At 51.2% G+C, this 23,492-nt stretch overlaps 1 protein-coding gene across 1 annotated transcript in view; it reads left to right on the top strand.

The window, feature by feature from the left end:
• Positions 1-23,492, top strand: part of ASIC2 (acid sensing ion channel subunit 2) — a 251,986-nt gene that overhangs the window by 145,787 nt on the left and 82,707 nt on the right. The window lies entirely within an intron of this gene.

The raw sequence follows: 23,492 nt of genomic DNA, 5'->3' as shown, positions 1-23,492 counted from the left end.
CCGGACGGCTTGTCTTTTAGGCTAAAAAGGAGTAGAAATGGATAAGGTCAGAAAAATAGATGAGGGCCAATCTGTGCAGGGATTTCGTACTTTGGAAGACCAAGTCAGGTGAGGAATTTGCGGCAGATGCTCTCGGTGTTCTGTCCATATCACCTCCATGTACTCTTTTCCTGCTCTCGGGCACTTCCTGGAAATAGACACTGTCTGCCTGAGAGCATCCGCTGGCCACAGGGACATTCTAGGTGTGAGCACTGGGCAGGCTGGAAGTTCTGGGATGTCAACATTCCAGGAGCAGCTCTCAAGCAAAAATAAGAGATAGTGAGCAGATAAACGCCCAGCTTCCCCCCAGCTCCTCATGTGATTGTCACCATCTCTCGGAGCTAAGTCCCAGTCATCCCCAGTGGGAAGTGGCTCTGAATATACCCTATATTGGTCGCCTTCCCTTTTCTGCCCTGCATCAGTTCTGCACATCCCTACTAGGGCTTCCTGAAGTCACCTCCCAAACATACAACTGCCCTTAAATCCTACCCCTGGAGGGATCCCATCTAAGACAGAAATGGAGCATCCTCTGCCATCTTCTTGGAGATTCACAATGCACATTGGCATGTGAAAGGCTCTGAGAAGTCCTGCAAGAAATAAATATGTTTAACTCTGTTTAGCACAGCATTTTTTAGCCTATTTGATCACAGAGTCTTTTTTTCCCCTTAAGCATCTTATAGAAATAGTGTTTCCTGGACAATACTTTGGAAAATGCTAGGCAAGTAATCAGGCACTAGTGGAGGCATAGCTTGCTTTAGAAAGGCCCAGCAAGAGGGGGCTCTCCCAGAGTAGGAACAATGACTGTTAGCAAGGTCAGCTACATCCCACTTTGGTATGGATGCTTTAGGACAGGGCTGTCATAGCAATCCTGCGATGGTAGACAGAGACAGTATTATTGCTCTCACATTGCAAGTGAGGAGACTGAGACTCAGAGAGACTAAGAAATTTGCCCAAGGTTGCACAGCCAGTAACGTGGCAGATGCAGGACTCCTAATTCCACCTCCCCCTTAGCAATGGGTTTCCTAGGTAGCAGCAGGACTGCGATAGAATCCATGTCCCCATCATCCCAGTCCAAGGTTTCTCCAGCCCCAGCAACGAGGGCCAGTCCCAGCCTCCCAAGGGTTCCTGTGGGTGACAATGGTTGTGTGAGCTCAAGGGGAAATGGGAGGATGGTGGAGAGGCCATGGCTTATGCATGCTTGTTAGGTATTTTGTCCCTTTTTCTGATTCAGATGCCCCAGACGACTTTCTTTCTTCTCATCTTTGCCCCACTCATACACACACAAATCACATCACGTCACTGGTTTGCAGTTGCTTTCAGAGCAAGTTTTCCAACCTGGGTCAGCTAGGGACTTAGCTTACACACAACAAAAATACACACACACACACACACACACACACACTACTTGATTCATGCACATAGGTACATAGATATCCAGGCATGCACCCATGCAGATATTCAAACATGCATGTGCATACCTGCAATCCTATAACACTCTGTACACTTCATTGGTTTTACTTGTTTTGTTGTCTGTCTTGCATCTGAGACCTCCGGACTGTATAACCTATTAGGGTAGGGGCTGAAATGGTCTCTCTCATCCCGAGAACACCTGAGGCAAGTGCAGTGTCCAGCACATAGTAGGTGCTCAATAAATAGGTGTGGAATAAATGGATGAGTCAACACACATGTGCAAATTGCAAACAATGACGCATGCACAATGCACACCCCTCCAATACACATGTGCAAACACTCACCCACACAGGGACACACGCACACCCACACAGATTCCCAGTGCCCCGCCACAGCCCAAGGTCAGGACGCGGACAGCACATTCACCGACATGACAGCCCCCGGCAGCCGTTCCTTTGCTATCCGTCTATCTGCCCCATTTATGGTTGAAATAAAATGTGTCACGGCTGCTTCACTGGAGACCAATGTAGACATAGAGGGAAATGGAGAAATATCGGCCCAGCTTGCATTCTGGCTCACTGGCTTGGGGGAACTTAAGGCATAAACGAGTTTGGACTTAATTGACTTTTTTATTGGGCTTTAATTCACTGGTACTTTTCCAGAGACTGACTCCAACAGGCAGACACAGGGCTGAGCAGTCTCTGGGGTTGCCTGCCCCGCTCTGCCCTTAGGCCTGTTCCAAACCCCCCCCCTATGCCACAGGCCCTCACTGGGCCTCTCGGTGACTTGAGGAAGTCAGCACTGGTGCCCGTCTCTCCCTGCCCGGCCCCATCTTTGACCCTTCTCTGTTGTCTTAACTCCCCTGCCCAAGGGCATTTCTAATCATACAATAACAGTGATTGAGAGCTCGCTGGATGCCCGCGCTGGAGGCCGGGATACAGAGATGAGCAGGAGCGGATCTTTGCCCTCTGGGAGCCTGAAATCAAATGGACAGACAGACACATAAATTCCACAGCATAATAGATAGCAAAAATGAACCCAGGAACAAGGCCCAGCGAGGCAAGGCAGTGATTCAGGGAAGGCTGCCCAGATGGGATGCCTCCACTTATCTTGAAGTGGGGAAAAGAGTTTTCCAGGCAGGGTACTCCTGGAAAGGGTATTCCAGGCAGGTGGAACAGCAGTGGCAAAGGCACGGAGGGAGGAGGGGGTGGGGCACGTTCCCGGCACTGGCCGGAGGTCCCATGTGGCTGGGGTGGAGGAGGGAAGAGAGGATGCCCGTGCGGGCAGCCCAGCCAGGCGGAATGAATGTGAGCCAGGAAGTCAGAAAACCTGGGTTCCAGTCCTGGCTTTACCGCTCATTAGCATGTGACTCTGGGCAAAGCACCCTCCTTCTCTGAGTCACGGTGTCTTCATCTTTAGCAGGAAGAGTTTGAACGCGCTGAGCTCAAAGATCCCCCCCCTTTATACTCAGGGCCTTCTCGACTGTCTTGCATTGACACTTCTTTGCTGTCCTCAGTCCCTGACTTAGTTGGTGCTGATTTGAGTTTCTAAGAAGGACGCCAGCCACAGAAAGCCCCTTGCAGGACTTACGGGAGCCTGGGAATTTCAGAGTCTTAAACAGAGCAAATGTTGAGTCTGTCCTCCCTGTGTGGCCGGGAATGCACTGGAGTCCTCCCTCTCAGACTCTGCCCCTGAGGTTTGCAGGCCAGGGGAGTCCTCCCCAGCCGAGTGGGAGAGTGAGGCCAGCCCAGGGACGGCTCGGGTGGAGTGCTCCTTAGACAGGACAACCTGTGCTGCGTTCCACAGTTTACCATCCAGAACCACCCAGATTCTGAAAGTAAGTGTTTAAAAGGATGAACTTCAGCGATCTGGGAAACTGTCTCATTTTGCTATATAAATAAGGCCTGCCTTGAGGTGGGAACATGCTTTGTGCAAACAGAAACAATGTGTCTACGGCAGGGGTCCTCAAACTTTTTAAACAGGGGGCCAGTTCACTGTCCCTCAGACCGTTGGAGAGTGTGCACTGTGGGCCCGTGATGAGTCAGCTGCTAAGCAGGACAGGCAGCGGCGGCAAAAACACCCGGAGGGCCGGATAAATGTGCTAGGTGGCCCGTATGTGGCCCATAGTTTGAGGATGCCTGGTCTATGGTATGGGGACCCTACATCACAGTTTGCCCCGGACAATGCCAGGTTGTGCCTGCTCTCTGGCATCATTACTGAGAGGGCTCTCAGCTTTCGCTCTCCAAAGTGTCCTCCTTGGGGCAATAAATGTTGTCATCACCCTGCTCGTTAAGTTTTCTATGGGCAGGAATGACAGCAGGGAAGCAGTGAGCGCTAGTAGCATTAGTAGTGTGCTGGCCTGGGTGTCCATCCCAGCTCTACCTTGCACGACTGACTTAACCTTTCTGAGCTTGGCTTCTTACATGTAAAATGGGGCTGGCAATACCCTCCACACTGAGTCACATGGAGAAATAAACACGGTCTTGGACGTAGTTACCTAATATTATGTGCTCGATGTATGTTCCCATGCCTTCTGTGTCTTTGGCAACTCTACAGTGCTCAGCGCGGGGCAGGGAAGAGATTGGATATTGAATATATGAATGAATGAGTCCATCAGTCAATCAAGCACAGAAGCAGGAGTTGGGGCTCCTTTCTCTGCACCCCAGTTCTCTGTCCTATGCAATGAGCTGAGATATTCTGATAGTTCCACGATTTTCTGTTGAGGATGGAGAACTTGGTCCCTTTTCCTGTGCTCCCACCCCCCCACCCCACCCCCCCGGGCCCTCTCCTGGTCCTTGCACTGATAACTTTCTGCCCTTCTCTTCTGCTTGTAACCTCCATTCAACTTCTCAATCCTTTATTTTGCTTTTGATGTTAATGATGGGCTTGGGGAGTCCAGAGGGGGTCTTCATCTTCACCCCAGTGCCTCCCCTGGGAGACCGTCACAGACTTGCCTTGCCTTTGAACTCCCTGAAGTCCACGATGTTTCCTGAACTGCCTCGCGGCAGCAGTGTCAAATGCTTGGGTTCACAGATCTGAGTTCGAATCCTTGCCCCTAATTATGTGCTTAAAGGACTGAGTTTGGGATAATAATAATTTGCTCATAGTAGAATGTCTTATAAGCTCCCAGAATCTAAGTTTCTCATCCCTAAAATGGGCATAATGACACACAGGGCCACATAAGGATTGAATGCATAACTACGTAAGCTGTCTCACATGACACTTGGCCTGAACCCGGCCTTGAGGTCCTCACAAAGTGGCCCAGCCCACCTTTCCCATCCCATCCGGCATCACCCACCTCCGCAGGCTCCCTGCAATCCCACCAGCGTGCTCCCTGCTCCCAGAGCAGCCCACGCCCGCACTCACGCCTCTGAGCCTCCGCTCATGTTGTTCCCTCTGCCCTTCCCCACTTTGGGTGTCCTGAAATCCTCCTTCTCCACCAGCCTTTTCTAATCCCCCAGTTCAGAGCTGGTCACGCAACCCAACACGGGCTCTCCCCATGTATATTTCACTGATTCCTCTTTTTACCACGTATTTCTTTCTACTGTTGTCTGTCGTAGCTATTTGCTCTCATGCCTGTCCTCCCAAGAGAGATTGTACATCCCTGAGGGCAGGCACCATTTCTTATTCATCTCCGTATTACCAAGATTCAGGCTGTGATTCCTAGTTCCACCCTCGTGATGGGCGGAGCCAGCGCAAACCTGCCTCCCACCACGACATGCACGTGGAATTGCGGGCAAATACAGTTTTTAAATATTTGAACGCAGAGCCAAGCTCTAAAGAGAGGGGGACTCCAGAAGCCAGAAATGAGAGAGTCCTGGAACCAAGACACCTGCAGAAAGCCAGTGCCCAGGAATAGCCGCCTTTCCATTAAACGAGACTGGAAAACTCCACCTGCCTACCAGGGAACTGGGTCTCTACCAGTGGCTCCAGGCAGCAAGTGTGTGGGGGCATGAGTGCACGTGTCTGTATGTATGTGTGTTCATATGTGTGTGTGTGTGTGTGTGTGTGTGTGCGCTCCGTGCTCAGTTTAGATGAAGTCCCCTGAACACCTCCTGTGCACAGTCCTTGAGCTGGACACAGGGGACCTGGCAACAAGTGGCCCACCGTGCCCTCCCTCCACGTGAATGTGACAATGTGTCCCCCAGGAGGAAAGAGACCCTTGGGGCCGTACCCGCTGCCATTCCAAACACTTTACCCGTGTTATCTCTTAACCCCGGGACAGCCTTGTAAGGTGGAGGGTATTGCGAGGAAGAACCGAGGCCAGGGCAATTAACTACCCACCCTTGGGCAGAGCCCGCATTGGAAGCCAGGCAATTCCGGTCTCTGAACTTGGGAGAGTAAACGCTATGGTACGTAACCTTGAGCCACGTGCTAGGTGCGCCAAAATGTCTGTTGGATGAAAACCCGAATAGCGTCTAGGAGGAGGTCACAGCATTTCAGAACGCTGTGGTCAGGGCCAGGCCCGGCTGTGCCCAGGGTCTCGCCAAGCTCTCTGCAAAAGGGCACCCAAGTTAAATAAAACGGGCTCCCCTGGCCTCTTGGTACTGGCAAGATGGTTTTCTCCTGTCTCAGAATGGTCCATCTGTCCGCGTTTCCCCCCCAAGGCTAGTCTCGATTTGTTTTGTCCCCTCCTCGATGTGCGTCTGGCTTGAATTCCCTTCCCGGGTCTCATTTGGTGGTCACACTTATGTTCTAAAATGCGCCATTAGGCATCTGATGCATGGCGCGTTCAGCGGGGCGGCCACCCTGGTCACCGGGGAAACGTCTGCCCACCCACAGTGCCCGCCCGTCCGCTTCTTGTGGAAGGCGGGCTGTCCCAGACAGGGTGACCTCCCACACTCACAGCACCCCCAGGAGCACGAAGCACCGGTCCCCACGCGTAGCTCATGCCTCTGTTTACCCGGCACACAGTTATTAGACACCCATGGTGTGCCAGGCGCTGGAGACAGAGACAAAGGAGATGCCTTTCCTGGGAGTCACCATGTGTGACTCGGGGCCTGGTCAGGACTGGCTCAGGGTCAGGGATGGGGTCACAAGCCAAGGCCTCAAAGGCTGCAGCTGAGTGGTTCTGGGGGCCATGGGGGTGTCACTGGGAGACTATGTCCTTGCGGCGTGCACAAACAGCTCTCTAGCACCGTGCACTTCCATGACAGATGGGAAAGATCTAGGGCCTGGAGAGGCCCAGCGATTACTCCTGAAAATTGCTTGGGATTCCTCTCGAGTCCTAGATTTTCATCAATGGAAGGGTTCTTATAGATTTTTCCCCCCACGATTTAAGCCAGGCTGACCCATCCAGTTGTCCGTTAGCCACTGGGGAAATGTGAGCTTGCAGTGGCAGCTGCTGTTTGAAGCAGCCTTCAAGCCCCATCCCCTTCTGCCATCGGATCCCGGCTTTGCTTGGGCTCATCTCCCCCTTGGAAATAATAACAACTGTGATAAGCTTGGCTGGCTGTATGCCAGGTACCCAAGCTCGTTCAGTCCTCTCAACAACCCTGTGACGTGGTCCTATCTCCCATTTTACAGATGAGAAAACTGAGGCTCACAGAGGTTGGGTCCCTTGCTCAGGTTCACGCACACAGCTGGTAAGCAGTGGCATCCGGATCTGAACCCCGAAACTCATGCTGCCACTGGCTCAGACTGCGTTCCAAACCTGTGCTTCCTCTTCCTGATTTGGATTCTCACCTCCCTCCACTCCCCCGTCCCCAGGTTTAGAGCTCTTGGGTATCTGCCCTGCCTCCACCCCCAGCGCCTCCCACAATCTGGAATAGGGGAGCTCTGGCTCCAGTTCACGGCTCTGGAGGAACCAGCTGTCTCGCAGACAGACACTCAGCCAGTGCTGGGCGGGCCCGACAAGTGCCCCCTCCAGGAGGAAAGGGTGAGGACCCTGACCAGGGTTATCTCTTGTTCTCCTGCTCTGGGCAACAGCCTCCAACATCTGGGGTTCTTAGCAGGTAGGGAAGTTGAGGTACACACATAGTAGTATTTGCAAAAATACTTCTAGTGACAGGGAGCTCACTACCTCCCAATGCAGTCCATTCAGTTGCCAGACAATCAAAATTGATTTGGGTTCCTCGTCTTTGTTTAATAATTAACGTATATCTATTTCATCGTGAAAAATTTCAAGCATCTACAAAGTAAACAGAATAGTATAATGAACCCTGTGTACCTGTCACTCTTGTTTCCTCTGTACCTCTGCCCACTCTCATCCCCCACCTGAGATGAGGAGGAGGAAGAGGGTGGTGATGATGATGATTTAACATTTCTTTTTTTGCTGTAAAATTTATGGACATTGACATAAAAAGTCTTACTGTATTGTTTTGGCAAATGGATGCACCTTTGTAACCTGTACCCTTACCGTGATATAAAATATGTCCATCTCCCCATAAAGATCATTGTCAGACACCTTTAATCATTAAGTTATTTGTCCAACCCAAATTCTAGAACTCTCCTTCACCGCAGAACAGAATACCTTTATTCTTTCTTCCAAATGATGTCTCTTCAAATATTTGCAGACAGCAGTTGTGATTTTCTGCTCTTTTCCATTCTAAATCTGCTCTTTTCCATTCTAAATACCCCCAGCTCCTCCAGCCATTTCCTTCTTTGTTTGGGGAAGACAGGATTGACTGGCGACATTGATAAAAAGTAAGCCTGACTTCCTCCTCAGCCACCCGCTTTCCAGCCACATCCCACCTGGATCCATGAGGACAGGGAGGGGTTTGCCGGGGGAGGAGTCGCCCACCTGCCAAAGTGTCTATTTCGAAGGGTGGGGTCACACAGGTGGACTCGCTTGGTGCAGTCGAACAGCTGAGCTGTGCATGAATTTCTCTTTCTTTACAAAACGAATTGTGTATTATTGCTTTCATTCATGTTTTTAAATTTAACCATTCACTCAACAAATTTCTATTGAGTACCTATGCTAAGCTAGGCCCTGCATTTGGGGTAGAACAAAGAGAGACAAATAAGTGGATGTGTTGATTTATTCAGCATTTGTTGGTTACCTGCTAAATCCCAGGAATTAGCAGACAATGGGGATCGCAACAGTGTGGAGGATGTTGAAGTCACCCTTGCACCACCGAGGCACTGATCCACCCAGCAGCTGGGAGTGTGGGCAGCTGACGGCTCTGCACCGCGGAAACTCGTGTCTGGGAATTGCCCTCTAGTGAAGAGAGGTACCTTGCCCAGGGTATGTCCTCTCCCTGCCAGGTGTGGCCCAAATCCAGTGGGCATACAAAAGCTGGCCCCTAGACTCAATCTGGGACAGCTCTGAGGGGCCTCCCCAGCTCCGGAGATACCCATGGGGCAGCCGAGGCCCCTGTTGCAACTGCATGGACGTTCAACTGCTCCTGCCCAACTTCATTCCCACGTGAGCGTGATCCACAGGCGTGGAGCCCGAGGACACTGCCCGATAAGCCTCCTGTGTGCAAGTTGCTGTCTCCGGGCTGCTTCCCAGTGGACCTGGGAAGTGTGTGAAAGCCAGGCCACCTAGAGCTTGCAGCCCGGTGCGAAGAGATGGGCGTCAGTCATGACCACTGATACGTAGCACAGGGCTTGAAGGAAAAGCACACGGCACCATGAAAGAGCCTCCCTTCCTCACTCCCAACCCTGGTTCGGAGGAGCCAGCCGAGATCTGAAGTTCAAGTAGGAGTTAGCAGACCACCCAGTGTGACAGCGTGGAGGTGAGCACAGGGTGCTGCTGAAGCCCCAAGGAGGACACCTAACCCATTCCGAGGAAGAGGGTGGGTAGTCAGGGAAGGCTTCCTGGAGGAAGTGTGCCCAGGCTGGAGTATGAAATATGAGCAAGCATTAACTCGATGAAAGTGGGGTGCGTTCTGAGCAGAGGAGTCAGCATGTCCGGAAGCACAGAGTCAGCAGCACAGCATGTTTGGAGAAAGGCGGAGCTGGCAGAGCTGACCCATGGGGTGCAGGAGGGAAGAGTCTAGGAGGTACCGTGTAGGGCCTTGGTCATGGGCATTCCCATGTCCTGGCCCAGCCAAGGAGTTTGCAACCATGCAAGGGTATAAACAGGGGAGTTTGCTTTCCAGAAAGCCCCCCTGGCTGCTATGTGCGAGATGAATGGAGAGGAAGGGAGTGGGGGCAGGGAGGCCCTGTGGGAGGCTCTGGCAGGTAACCAGGGAGGAGCAGCTCCACCCTGCTGCACGGCTGAAGCCAGGCAGGGTTGGGAGGAGGAGATTAACCACTGAGATATTTTTGAAGCAGAACCAACAAGACTTAAACCTGAAGGAAGCTGCTAACCTGTCTCCCTCAATTCTCTCGCTTTGGGGAACAGGGTCGTGAAACTTCAGCTGAATTTTGAGGACAGAGCAGAGATAATTCTGTTAATCAGCAACACCACCAGCCCACTCTGAAGAGTTTGAAGCCACCCCTCTGCCACGCCTAGGAAGTAAGTGGCACGCAAGAGTCTCAATACACTGGCCTGTAGTTGGTCTAATTTATATTGCGGCACCTTGGAACGTGCTCAAGTGCAAATCTTCGGTTTTATCCCGTTGCTGAGAAATAGGAGCATGTATTTTTTGTCTCTGTTGCCACAAGCTTCTTAATCAGACACACTAGGGTTGAGATCCGAGGTCCGCCCCCAACACGCTGCACGGTGTCAGGCGGGTTGTTCAGCCTCTCGTGGATTCCCTTTCTTCCTCTCTAGCGACGGGAGTAATGAGCAGGTTGCTGGGGGGTTTAAATGGGATCCCGTGCGTGCAGCACCTGACACGCTGCGTAAGTCTCAATTATCCCTCTGGAAAAGATCTGCAGCAATTACCAAGAACCTCCAAAAGCATTCACCAGGCAAGCAAATGTTTACCCGCCTCGCTCCTAAGAACAGACAACAGACAGGGCTGGGGCCGCCGCAAAGCACGTTAAGGAACTGATATGCGATCCTCCAAACGAGCCCTCCGAACTCACGGTGGGTGAGTTCATCCACATCCATCATCTCACTTGGTCCCCAAGCAAGCTGTGAGGCAGGTGTGGCCAGACTGTTTGACACATGACAAAGCAGAGTCATGGAGACAGAAACGGAACAGCCTGGACTCCGTTCGTTCCCAGATAACCCTGAGAAGTATCGATTATCCCTGTTCTGCAGAGGAGGAAACAGAAAGTCAGAGAAGATAAGTAACCGGCACAAGGTCGCTCAGCTCTGGACGGGTAGAAACTGGGTGTCACCCTTGGATCCATCCCAGTAAAAAAGCCTGTGTTCTTTCACTGCTCCTGCATGCACTGCTCTACTCCATGATGCCTCTGCAAATAATTCACCTCCTCTGAGCCTCGGTTTCCTCATCTGTCAACGGGACAATAGTGCCTATTTTGTGAGTTTGTCGCAAGAGCAGGTTGTCGCTCACTTCCATCACATCTGTCTCTGCTCCTGTCTTCATCTGACTTTATCCTGAGCAGGGCCTGGATAGGGTGCAAAATTTAAGGGGGCCACCACACTCGGGTTAGTGCAAGTGCAGCCCCGGGAAGTGAGTGCCTCTTGACGTCTCGTGTCTAGGCCTTCGTTCTAGCCCTGGCCCTGCCTGGAGATCCAAAGAGGAAGTGGGGTGTGGAGAGGATGGGAAAGACGGGCTGTGGGGTGCACAGGCATACAAGCAATCGCAGAAAGCGGGCCCTGCTGCAGATGCCCACAGCTCAGCAGGAATGACGGGCTGGACCGAATATGACACAGGTGCACCTCGCTTTACGTAATCGCTCCTAGAGAATTAATTGCACCGTGTAAATTGGTGTGCATGAGTCCATGATGCTCTTACAGCTGCTTTGTCTCCCTGATGGCCTTAAACTGTTTCATCTTCATTTCTTACAGCTCGTGAGCTACTTGAGGGCAGTGGCTTATTTGTCTTATTTGTCTTTGTCTCCCCAGGACCTAGCACGGGATTTGACACGTAACAGTTGCTCATTAGATGTGGAATGAACTAAAGAATGTTTTTTCTTTTCATTTGCAAAGCCTCTAATCACCGTAGGTCCTTTGATACTCAGATCCTAAGTCAAGTGACACAGTGAAACTGTACCCACCTGGGACTCTAGTCTGCCAGCGTCAGACAGTAAGGCGTGAGGATGCTCGATAAATATTAGCCCACCTTAAGAAGTGAAGAAGTGGCAGAGTCATGATTTAACTCCAAAGCCTGCACTCTCTCCGCTGCGGAGCGGGGGCCAAGTCTAAGCAACATTCCTAAAATATGCAGAGTCCTACCTCTGTCACCAAGTCCCTTCTACCCAAAGCCCCAAATATTGTGCCCCTCATATTGCCCTGTGGCACCTGCCCACACCTCCCCCCATTTTCAGGCATTGCCCCTTATTACAGAAACACTGGCGCCACCAGCAGAACTTATATTCTTCTGATACAAGGATGGCAAAATAGGGCTTATCTCACTTGCCAACCCCAGCAGACTCCTAGTGGCATCCAGAATTATCCGGCTGAAAGCAACTGTGAGCCCCAGAGGGAAGGAGCGTTGTGACCAGTTGTGTCTTCCGTGGACGTGGGGAGGACGTGAGCTGTACATCTGCCAGCCGAGCCCTGATTTCACGTGTCAGGAAAGCAATCTGGTTAAACTGCAGAAAGCCCTCTGCATTTGTGGATCTGTGATGGCTTTGAACATCCATAATGTAAGCTTTGCTACTAAAACCATGTGCAACTCAATCTCCAAGACCAGCTGTGGGGAAGAACTCGAAGACAATGACATTCTCTGAGCAGTTCCTGGACAAACTGAAATATGATTTGAACGAGAAAGCGTGAAATCAGTTAAGAATGTGGTTTGAGGATTTCAGGCCTTATGGGCAGTTACCTATTTGACCTTTTGTTGATCAGGTTTTAGAGTGAGCCTGCCTTGGGATTGTTTTCCACCCTGCCATTAATTGGAACATCTGCTTTTCCTCTGTAAACATCATAAACCATCATTTGATTTCCACTGATGCATCACTTTCAATGCAGCCCTGTAGAATAATGCAAAATTAACCGGAAACGCAACAGAACACACTTCTGATTCCTACCCCCCCTCCCCATCCCCATCCCGCACTTGCACAAAAGAAGGGAGACTGCCAGCAGGTGTGTAACGAGGCAGGTGCAAAGAGTGACATGTGTCTCATCTCAGGGTTGGGTGTCCTAGTATGAAGCACACTCGCAGTGGGAGGGTTGAGCCCACCCAAGCTTCTAGGATAGGAGCTGGGAAGGTGATGGAAAGTGAAGTTCAGCTGAACAGAAATAGCCAACCAGGATGATGTAAACTTCTTCTGCAGGAATACCCAAGGAATGTTCCAGAAGGGGTCTTTACACAGCCACAGGAAAACCAAGCAGGCATGTATCCCTGTAAATCCAGCGGGCCGCCATTAGAAGCAGGAATAGGGCTGCAATCACAGGATTAGGCTAGCAACTGTGGAAAGAACTTGTGATGGTAACCCCCATTCTGCTCTATGAATTTGACTTTTTTAGATTGCACAGATAGGTGACATCATATGGTATTTGTCTTTCTGTGCCTGGCTTATTTCAGTTAGCATGATGTCTTATTTATCTAGATTCATCCATGTTGTCACAAATGATAGAATTTCCTTCTTTTTTTAAGGCTGAGTTGTATTTCACTGTGTATATGTGCCACTTTTTTTTATCGGTTCATCTGCTGATGGGCACTCCAGCTATTTCCGGATCTTGCTATTGTGAATAGTGCTGCCATGAGCATGAGAGTGTAGACATCTCTTCAACATACTGATTTCCATTCCTTTGGATACATACCCAGGAGTAGGATTGCTGGGTCATATGGTACTTCTATTTTTAATTTTTTGAAGAACTCTCATACTACTTTCCAAAATGGCTGTACTAATTTATATTCCCGCCAACAGTGTAGCAGAGTTTCCTTCTCATTAGAGAGAAGGAATAAGGAATAAGTTCTGGTGCTCTCTTGCTCAGCATGGGGACTATAGTTAATAACAATGTATTCCATATTTCAAACTTGCTAAAAGAGCGCATCTGAAATGTTCTCACGACAAAGAAATGATAAGTATGCGAGGTGATGGAAATGTTAGTCTGACTTTATCATTCCACAATGTATACATGTATTGAATCATCCCATTATACTCCATAAATCTGTCAGTTAAAAAAAAACAAAACTAAAATCAAGCAGTTAAAAAGAAAACAACAACAACTTGTAACGAGAACCATGAACCCAGAAATCACATCCTACGGGAGCCCAGATATCAGAGCTCAGGTGCAGAATCTCTATTAGTAATAATAATATTAGCTAATTTTATCAAGTGACTCACCTCTGCCAGGCACTTCCAATCCATTTTGTGACGGGGAGTCAGAATGCAGACCAAGGTGTGCCCTGCCACGTGTGGCCACATCCCCAGTGTCGGCTGCCGTGTTGTGAACACACGCTGGCTCCCATCGGCTTCTCCTGGGAATTGGAACAGGGCTGGGGCCGAGGGAAGCGTGGCAGCAGTTTTGGAGGCAGGCGGCGGGGCAGGGGCAGCAGGGACGTGGGAACTGACCGCAGAAGGTCTGCGGCCGAGTGCTCTCCTTCACTCTCTTCTGGGCACCTGCCCTCCTAAAGGCAGGGGACCCTTCCCACACCTGGCTGCAGCCAAGCGGGTGCTCTTTACAGTCAGCCTCTGGGCACTAGAAATGTGCTCTTTCTTGTGTAATTTGCTCACCTTGGTCCTGCATTCCTAGGTTTGGTTGGGTGACCTGTTGGCAATGGGCAGATGGAAGAGCCAGCCTTGGGGGGCGGGGTGGGGAGGCTGACAGGTCCTCTTGGAGAGAATCAGGTGCCAAATCCTCTCAGACGCTGCCCCTCTGTCTTAATGTGTATCCACTCCCTGACAGCCAAGCACCGCTGTTCGTTGCATACACTCCCTGGCACATAGCAGGTATTCAGCCAGGACCATCTGACCCCAAGTCTGTGTCTTTCCATCCACCCTGCCCGCCTCTAAGTGGATCCCACAGTTGTCTACCCGAGGGTGTTGGACTCCAGAGTGCAAGAGAGCTGGCCTCATGAGCAGACCAGCAGGGCTCAGTGGGCAGCCGGAAGCAAGGTCTACCACCACTGGCCGTCCTGAGAGCATTAGCATCCGTTGAGACCAGGAGCCAGTCTAGGGGACCTGTCCCAACCTGCTAAATACCACCGCCGTCACTACCACTGTCCCTAGGGAAAATCCCATGACATTCCCCTGCGTCCCCACCACCACCACCATCACTGTGCACTCTTGCCGTGCTAGCACCAGCCAAGGACAATCCACAGGGCCACCCTCCCCACCAGGCAGTCCCTAAAGGGTAGACTCACGTCTGTCTCCCCAAGGCCTGGTGTGGTGCCTGGAATACAAGAGGTGTTCTACGCATGCTCGCAAAGTGAATGCATGAGAGAGCTACGAACGTGGCCCCAGATAGAACAACAGCTCAGATTCACTCTTCACAGCCCAGTTAAGCAACTCTTTCCCCCCCCCAGCTCCTGCCGGGCTTCTGCACAATCCAGACCACAAACAAGAAAACTCCCTGTGAGCTAAGCAGCTTTGGATTTTTACAAGACACTTTCAGACCCATTGTAGACCTTTAGATTTTTATAACAAACCTATTGGAAGGTATTCTTGCCAGCATTTCCAAGATGAGAGATCAAGATCCCAAAAGATGAAACGACTTCCCCAAATCAGTGGCAGAGCCAGCATTGGAAGCTGGGGTTGCCTGGTCCCCAATTCCATGCTTGATTTTTTTTTTTTGTCTTTCACCCAAACCTCCCACTAAATGCCTAGTATGTATGTGCCAGGTGCTGGGCCAGGCACTGGGAATACAGAGATGAAAATGATACAACCCCTCTACAGGAGACAGTGGGGTCCTCAGAAGGGAGAGCCACCAACCTGTCATTGCACCCCAGATGCCTGCCCAGCCCCTCCCCCAAACAGCCAAGCTGCAGTCCAACCCGAAAGGCTTATGGTTCCCCACCCCCCACTTCATAATCTCAAACTGGACCGAATTTGGGATTCTCAGATGTGTTTTCAGGAGGGATTCATCGGCAGGGGCCTGGTAGGTTGAACGCTTTTCCTTTGTCCCCCTGCCTCTGTGCGCCGTCCCCCAAGAGAACATTAACTCACAAAAGCGAAGGAGAACACTCAGAGCCGCCTGTTGCTCCCCTTCGTGTTGTTTTCCCAACTGACAGACAGATTTGCAGCCGCTCGCTGCTCTTTTTCCAATGTAGCATTCACACGTCTCTGCCTGCATGGTCTGAAGCTCTCTGGACAGTCGCCCAGCAGAAAGGGCCCTGGCTGTGCTTCAGGCTCAGAGGCAGGAGACAGGAGAGCCTCTCTGCCTCTCCCTGAAAGCCGGCACAGGAAATGTCACGTCCCAGCAGATGGGCTGGGGAGCGTGGAGGAGGGGGTCACGTTACCATATCCCACATGCGGGCCCTGCTGAGCCTTCCTCTAACAGCACCTACGCATAAAGGGAGAAGTCAAGCAGACCAGGCTCTAGCTGTAGGACCTCGGGCAAGGCGTGTCACCTCTCAGAGCCTCAGTTTCCTCATCTGCAAGTTGGGGAGAACACCACCTACCTCAAAGGGCTTTGTGAGCCTCAGCGGACGGAAGGTGGGCAAAGCAATCAGCACAGTGCCCACGCACGGTAAACGCCCCATAATTGTTCATCGTCTCTTTCCCCCCAAGAAAGGCAACCTCTAAGATATTAATGATGTCCTGGCAAACATGGCGGCCTCCTGCGTGAGAAGGGCGGAGGGGCTGCATTTTGGGTCACCTTCTCCTCATCTCCTCTATTCCCCTAGGAAGGGCACCTGCCACCTGGAGGTGCTTTTATGGATATTTGTTGAAATCGCCTTTTTAGGCCGGGCGCGGTGGCTCACGCCTGTAATCCTAGCTCTCTGGGAGGCCGAGGCGGGCGGATTGCTCAAGGTCAGGAGTTCAAAACCAGCCTGAGCAAGAGCGAGACCCCGTCTCTACTATAAATAGAAAGAAACTAATTGGCCAACTGATATATATATAAAAAATTAGCAGGGAGTGGTGGCGCATGCCTGTAGTTCCAGCTACTTGGGAGGCTGAGGCAGCAGGATTGCTTGAGCCCAGGAGTGTGAGGTTGCTGTGAGCGAGGCTGACGCCACGGCACTCACACTAGCCTGGGCAACAAAGCGAGACTCTGTCTCAAAAAAAAAAAAAAAAAAAAGAAAGAAATCGCCTTTTTAATCTCATTGTGGGGAAGAGTACAGTCATGCAGCACTTCTTAGAGCAAAATAGACATCCCTGTGGCAGGAACAGACGAATGGGCAAGCAGATTTTTTCAAGGGTCCTCGCCTTGGAAGAGCTTAACCGTCTACGCAGCCTTCTTGCTAACACATACCTCTGGCTGTGTGTACTTTTTGGGCACCTTAACTGCAGCTTCAGAAATCAAAAGGCAGATTCATTTTGTTTACTGCAAGCCCGGTAACCCCTTTGACAGACTTACTTTCTCACTTTCCCGATTGTGCGAAATGTGTTCGAGGGGTTTGAAAGAGAAAAACAAAACAAACAAAACTAAACCACTGGCTTTAACAAGCACATTATTTTGAAAACAGCCTAATGAGAAATGCCAGTAACTCACTGAGAGGAAAACAGAATCAACTCAGGAAAAAGAAAAAGGAAGAAGAAGAAAAAAAAGCTGAGTTTTAGAGGCGTTTTGGAACAGTGCGATTTCATTTCCTTCGAGTGTAATGAGCAAGAAGACAGGAGAAACCTATTGCCTAGGAGAAACCCTAAAGGTCAGGATTAATGAATGGGTTTGGTGCTCGCAGGCCCAGCTGTGTGCTGGTAAGTGAATTGTTCCGACAGTCCTTAAGGGATCCTATCCATAATTTATTTTCTTAAGTAGGTACATGGTGTACAAATGCTGTTTGCACTATTAATTGGAGCAGAAAACCGTGTCTGCATGGGTATCAGCCGTTCCTAACCTCTCCCGGCAAGGATTCCACTTTGCATTTCCCAAGCTCTGGAAGGCAGAGTGCCCCAACAGGTCACGCCAAGCCTGGACACTGGCACCTAGGCTGGCAGCAGTTGCCAGTCGTACCCTTAGTCCTGGATGCAAGGCCCCAGGAAAGGCACTCTAGCTAGCCATTATGTCCAAGCCCTGCCATGTGCAAACAGAAGGCTTAGAGGAAAAGCACAGGCCCGAGCCATCAAGCCCAGGTCAGACTTCAAATCTGCCCTCCAAACTAGCTGTGTGACTTGGGGAAAGTCACTGTGCCTCTCTGAGCCTTAGACGCCCCTGCATGTACAAAATGAGAAATTTGGAGGAGACTTTTGGTGCCTTGCACTTTTCTAGGATTCCTCTGGCTCTGAGATGCACCTCCCCCAGCAGCAGGTAGGAAAGCCCTGATGTCAGTGAAGCACCAGCCTCACCAGTCTGCCAGGAGCAGAGCAGGCTGGGGGAGGGCTGACGGGGTGAGCTGTAGCTGGGAGGGCTGGGGTGGGTGAGCGCGGGCTTTGGAATTAGACAGGGAGAGATTTCACCCTGACTCCTCCACTTACCAGCTCTGTGACCTGGCTCAGCTTCTCTAGGCCTCAGCTTCCTTATCTGTAAAATGGAGATGATAATACCAACCTCTCAAGGCTGTTGCAAAACTTCACGATGGCAGGCATGAAGTGACTGGCACTGAAGGCTCTCCAGGGAGGGCAGCACGGCCAGCGTGTGGTTTCAGAGCTCCTGTAAGGGTCACCGGAATGCCACGGAGACTGTCTCCCCGTCCCCCACTTCTGTGTTTCTTTGATTTAGAAGGTGCCAACTCCAGACGGGTGGTGTCTACTGCACCAATAAGTCATTACAATTCAGTTGTTGGGATTCATATATGGATTTCCAGAGTGTGTAGCATGCACTGAGGCATCTCTGTCTCCAGGAACTCCTCGGCCCCCAGTAATCGCATTGGCTGCCCCGGGCTCCCGGCAACAGGCTTAACTTCATTAGCGAACAAGTGGTCAGCGGCACACGGCTGTTTTCGTCCCCTCTAACTGCTTTAACATGAACTTGGTACTGTGCAGGCATACGCAGAGAGGACAGGAGCCCCCAACTCCCCCAATCTTCAATTCATCTCTCGCCCCCTCTCCATAACCTGAATAACTCATCCCTCTTCTGCTGAAAAGGAGAAACATGGCACTTCCCCCTGGGTATGGATCCATAACCTGTTCGGATGTCTATCAGGTAGCCTTCCAGACAAATCCGCTTGCATTCCCTCATATAGGCCCTCACAACCACATGGCACGATTGTCTTGCCCAATTTGCAGCAGAGGAAACTGGAATCGGGAATGGAAAATGACGTGTTCAGGGCCACGGACGTGACACGCTAGCAGCGAGCTGCCTTGCGGTCATCCTCTTAACTTCCCTGATGGACAGGTCTCACCCCCTGAGTCCCAGCTCTGCCACCTCTTGGCACTGTGGTCTTCTGCAGCCTCAGTTTCCCCACCTGTAAAATGGGGGTGTGGCTATAAGATGCCTCTCCATCACGGCGGTTGAGGCCATAATTAAGCATGAGATAACACCTATGAGAGTACCACCCAGGGGCCAGCACGGAGCAGAAGGTCAGGAATTGTTAGTTCCCTCCCTCCAAGGTCGCGGGGCCATCGAGAAAGCTGAGGCTGTGTGTATACGCGGTCTCTAAACAGAAACACACCATGCAAACGTTAGCAGTGAAGATGACAGTGGTGGACCTGTTTTTATCTCAGAAGACCCCCTCACTCCTGGAGATCCAGGTTTCAAACGTGCATCTTCCTTAATTCTTACAAACCCGTCTAATTCAGTGCAATTCTAGACTCTTTGCAAGCCGGCAAATCCAGCCCTGCCATCCACAACAGGGGCTGACAGCACTTACCGGGAAAGCAGAGAAATTCCCGGCAGAATGGCAGGTCTGCAGCAGCAGCGAGCTCGGCCTGACAGTCTGAACTTAAATAAATAGTATATTCTGGCTGGGGGCGACAAGGCGTAAATTTGAAGCGTGTGTTCTTCCACGTCGCCGTGCCCCGAAATGCAGAAGGAGAGGTGCGGCTCGTCCCAAGTTTGTAGCAAAATCGCACTGTGTGTAAATGGTTTTCTGGCCTTTGATGCTGAGCAGAGAGGAAAACAATCCTCTGCAAAAAGGCAGGCAGGAGCAGCGGGCTCAGCAGCCCGGGCGGGGAGGCTGGCAGTGGCGTGCAGCCAGCAGGCGCCTCGCTTTCTTTAGCCCCTTCTCGGGCGCCCACGAAGGTAAACTGCCCCCAGTCATCTGAGTCCCTAAAAGGATTATTTCCACCAGTTTCCTCTTGGAGGAGCAAGCAGAAATTCTTGGGTACAATCGAGTGGGAAGCTGAGAAGGCCACAGCCGAGAGAGGGAGGGAAGGGGAGGTAGATGATATGTCAGCATGGCCCCGGCCAGAAGGGGTGAGTCACCAGCAGGGAAGGGCACTTCCGGAGGTGGGCAGGGGGCATGGGGCAGCAGCACCTTGGCACTCATTCATTCATTCATTCTCTCACTCGTTCATTCAACAAAACACACGCAGTTCCTGCTCTCTTGACGCTTACGGTCCAGAGGACAGCACATTCAACGAGTAATTCCACAAATAAACATCTAGTGACCCACTTTCATAGACATATGGGTGGGTGTGAGGCTGTAAAACAATAAGCCCCGGGCCAGGCATGGTGGCTCACACTTGTAGTCCCAGCACTTTGGGAGGCTAAGGCAGGAGGATCACTCGAGCCCAAGAGTTCGAGACCAGCCTGGGCAACATGGTGAGACCTTGTTTCTACAAAAAATATATGTATATATATTTTTTTAATTAGCTGGGTATAGTGATGTGCACATCGGTAGTCCCAGCTACTCTGGAGGCTGAGGCAGGAGGATCACTTGGGCCTGGGAGTTGGAGGTTGCAGCGAGCTATGATGATGCCACAGCACTCCAACCTGAGCGACAGAGTGAGACCTTGTCTCAAAAAACACACTCAAAAAACACACAAAACAAAAACAATTTTTAAAAAACCCAGTAAGCTCCAATTTAATCGGAGGCTGAGAGCCATGGGGTCGGGTGGCTGACCAAGACTGCTCTGAGGCCCGATCAGGAGTAGGCCAGGCAAGGTGTGTTGGGAGAACGTTCCAGGCAGAAGAAACGGCACGTGGCAAGGCTGGGGGCAGGGGGAAGAGCTGGCTGCACATCTGGGAACTGGAGCGGATGGGACATTTGAAGCATGTGAGAGAGGTGGGGACCAGGGGACAGGGGCTGAGCCATATAGGGCCCCAGAGAAAATTTGGGCCTTTATCCTATATGCAACGGGAAGTCACAGCAGATTTTAGGCCTCCCCCTTTCATGGTCCTGACTTGATAAAGAATTAGGCCATTGTAGATTGTCACTTGGCCATCTCTCAGAATTGGCCACAGTCACCCTCTGGCTGCCCCCCAACCCCTGTCACCCTGCTGCCACCACCCCTGACCAAGCTCTGACCTACATCAGCATGAACTTGCCCCAGAACCCCTGCCCCAGGAGAAGGAGCAGGAGAGATCAGACTGACACTAAGGGTGCCATCGGGAGCCGCCACCTGAGCTAGGGTGAGTGCCAGCCCTGGCCAGGGGCAGCCCCAGAGGGGAGCAAGTCTCTGCCCACCCCTCTGTAAGGACCCGTCTGCTCCCTCTTTTGCAGGGAATGGCTCCAATTCATGGGGCTTCCGGTCTGCTCAGTGTCTGCACAAAGCAGCCACTCAGTTAACGATCAGTTGCAGTTCAGAGATGGGAGGACCTCAGCACCCCCCCCCAGACCCTCCATCTCTGCAAGTGGGGAAACTGAGGAAATCTGGTGACCTTTGGCAAGTCACTACCTCTCTCCCAGGTCTCTGTTGCCTTATCTGTCAAGCAGGGTGGGTGAACGAGTTGATCTTTAAGACCCTTTGTCATCATCCTCAGACCCTCAGCGAGGGTCAATACCTTTCGGAACAACACCCGGCGTGTGTTGGCAGGGCTGGGGTCATGGCTGACTTCAGGATTGGATGCGACTCTAACTCCAGCCTGAAGTTCAAGGCCTAGATAGTGGGGGAGGGGTGAATGAGGGAGTTGGAATTTGCAAAAATCTGACGCTAAGCTGAAATACACTTTTGCTTACAAATCTCATCATATAGATAGGCAAATTAATATTATAAGCAATTTAGGAGACAGGATATTTAGAGTGTCTACAAAAAAAAGCTCTGTTGGAGCACGGTAGAAGTCACTCCAGATGCGCTGAACCCCATGCAATGGATGTGCTCATTATAAAATGCTCATATCTCTTCATTACAGTGGTCCCCAAGAGCATCTCTCCAAGGGGCAAGTTCATTAGCCAAGTTCAATTCCTATATGCAATAGTGACAATAAAACTCAGCTCTTTGAAAGACCGCATTTGATGTGGACTTCATGTTAATGCAGCTGTTCTCCCCCACTATGAAGCCCAGAGAGTAAGGCTTGGCTGTCCTGAAATAGTGCAGCTGGCCAGGGACTCACAACTGTTTTGTATCGTGGAGAAATACGTAGAATTCTGGTGTTTTGTTAGCCCTTCCTCCAGGTCCTGAAGGGCAAGAAGCAGGGCTGGTATTTTTTTGCAATCCCTATAACACTTGCACCTAGTAGGAGCACATGCATATGAATTGGCTATTGGAAAAAGCAAGGCAGAGAGAAACAGTGTGTGACTTGGAAGCACCCCAGTGACAAAAACCCCGCACGTTCCTCCCAGGACAGCACATCCAGAAAGAGAGAGAGTGTGTGTGTGTGTTAGAATTAGACAGACATGGATTTGAATCTCGGCTTCTTTACTTACTAGCTGTGTGGACTTAGGCAAGTCACTTAACCTCTCTGGGCCTTGGTTTCTTCCTCTGCACAATGGGCAAAGCAATACCTACCAAAGATCACGGTTGCAAGGGTTAAATGAGATGACGTCGGTAAGCATGCAGCACGGTGTTGGGCACAGGGCAGGGGCCCCTCTTCCTTCCTTTCATCTAGCCATCGAGATGGCGTGAGAAAGGCAGCATCCAGTGCTCACCCCTGCTATTCACCTGTCCCTGCAGGATGGGAAGCCAAAGAGCCTCCCCGTGACCTGCAGCCTGCAGGATGGGACAGTGCAGCGAAGCATGATCAGGGAGGTAGCCTGGGCCCAAATTTCGGTAGCTGCAGGAATCCAATACAGTCAGCCTGGCTCTCTTCCAGCCAATTTTGCCAGATGTAATTTGGCTTCAGCTTGAGGTTCCAAAGCAGTTACATAATCATAATAACCCATAGCATTTGTGGAAAGCTTTTATGATTTTCAAAGCACTTTTGCATGCATTACCTCATTTGATCCTCTCAATAACCTTGAGAAGTAGCAAAGGCAAGGACTAGAACCCCCATTTTATAGATGGAGAAACTGAGGCTTGGAGGGTTTATTTGGTTCACCCAACGCCACAAGACTGCTAAGTGGCAATGTCAAAACTTGGATAAACATCTCTGCATTCCTTGCCCTGGGCTTTTCCCACTCCACCACACTGCCTCTTTGCAATTATGCTTTCATTAGGTGAAAGTGGACTGAGCTCCCCGCTGTGTGCCGGTGGTGTGCTAAGGGCCAGGCGTCAGAAATGAGAGGCAGGGCCGAGTTCGGAAGAGATGCAGGACCAACTAGTGAGTGCCACCCGGTGGGTGCTATGGTGAAGGAGGGAGGGGGACAGCTAGGAGGGGCAGTAACTCAGCTTGGTCCAGGGTCTCGGGAAGGCTTCCTGGAGGAGGAAATGCATCGATCTGGTCTTGAAGAACAGCTAGAGGTTGTCCAGGCAGAGAGAGGATTGAGTGGAGTTACAGGTGGCAGAAGTAAGAAGTAGAAAGCCGCAGGGCGTGTCCGGGGTGCCGAGAGTTGTTTGGTCTGGCTCCACCCACCCACTCTCTCGTTCATTCACTCAACATATATTCCCAGAGCACCCCCATGTGCCAGGCACTGTGCTAGCCACCAGGGATAGGCACCTGAGTGAGCAAGCAGATGCAGCCCCCAAGCCCATGGGTCTACCTGCCAGCGGACACCTGTGGAGTCAGGCGGGAAGTGGCAGGAGGGGAGGCAGGAGGAACAGGTGGAGGG

This window comes from Microcebus murinus, chromosome 18 (assembly GCF_040939455.1).
Source record: "Microcebus murinus isolate Inina chromosome 18, M.murinus_Inina_mat1.0, whole genome shotgun sequence".
NCBI classification, from domain to species: Eukaryota; Metazoa; Chordata; class Mammalia; order Primates; family Cheirogaleidae; genus Microcebus; species Microcebus murinus.
The sequence above is the reverse complement of the archived record's forward strand: the minus strand, read 5'-3'. Positions and strand labels throughout refer to the sequence as shown.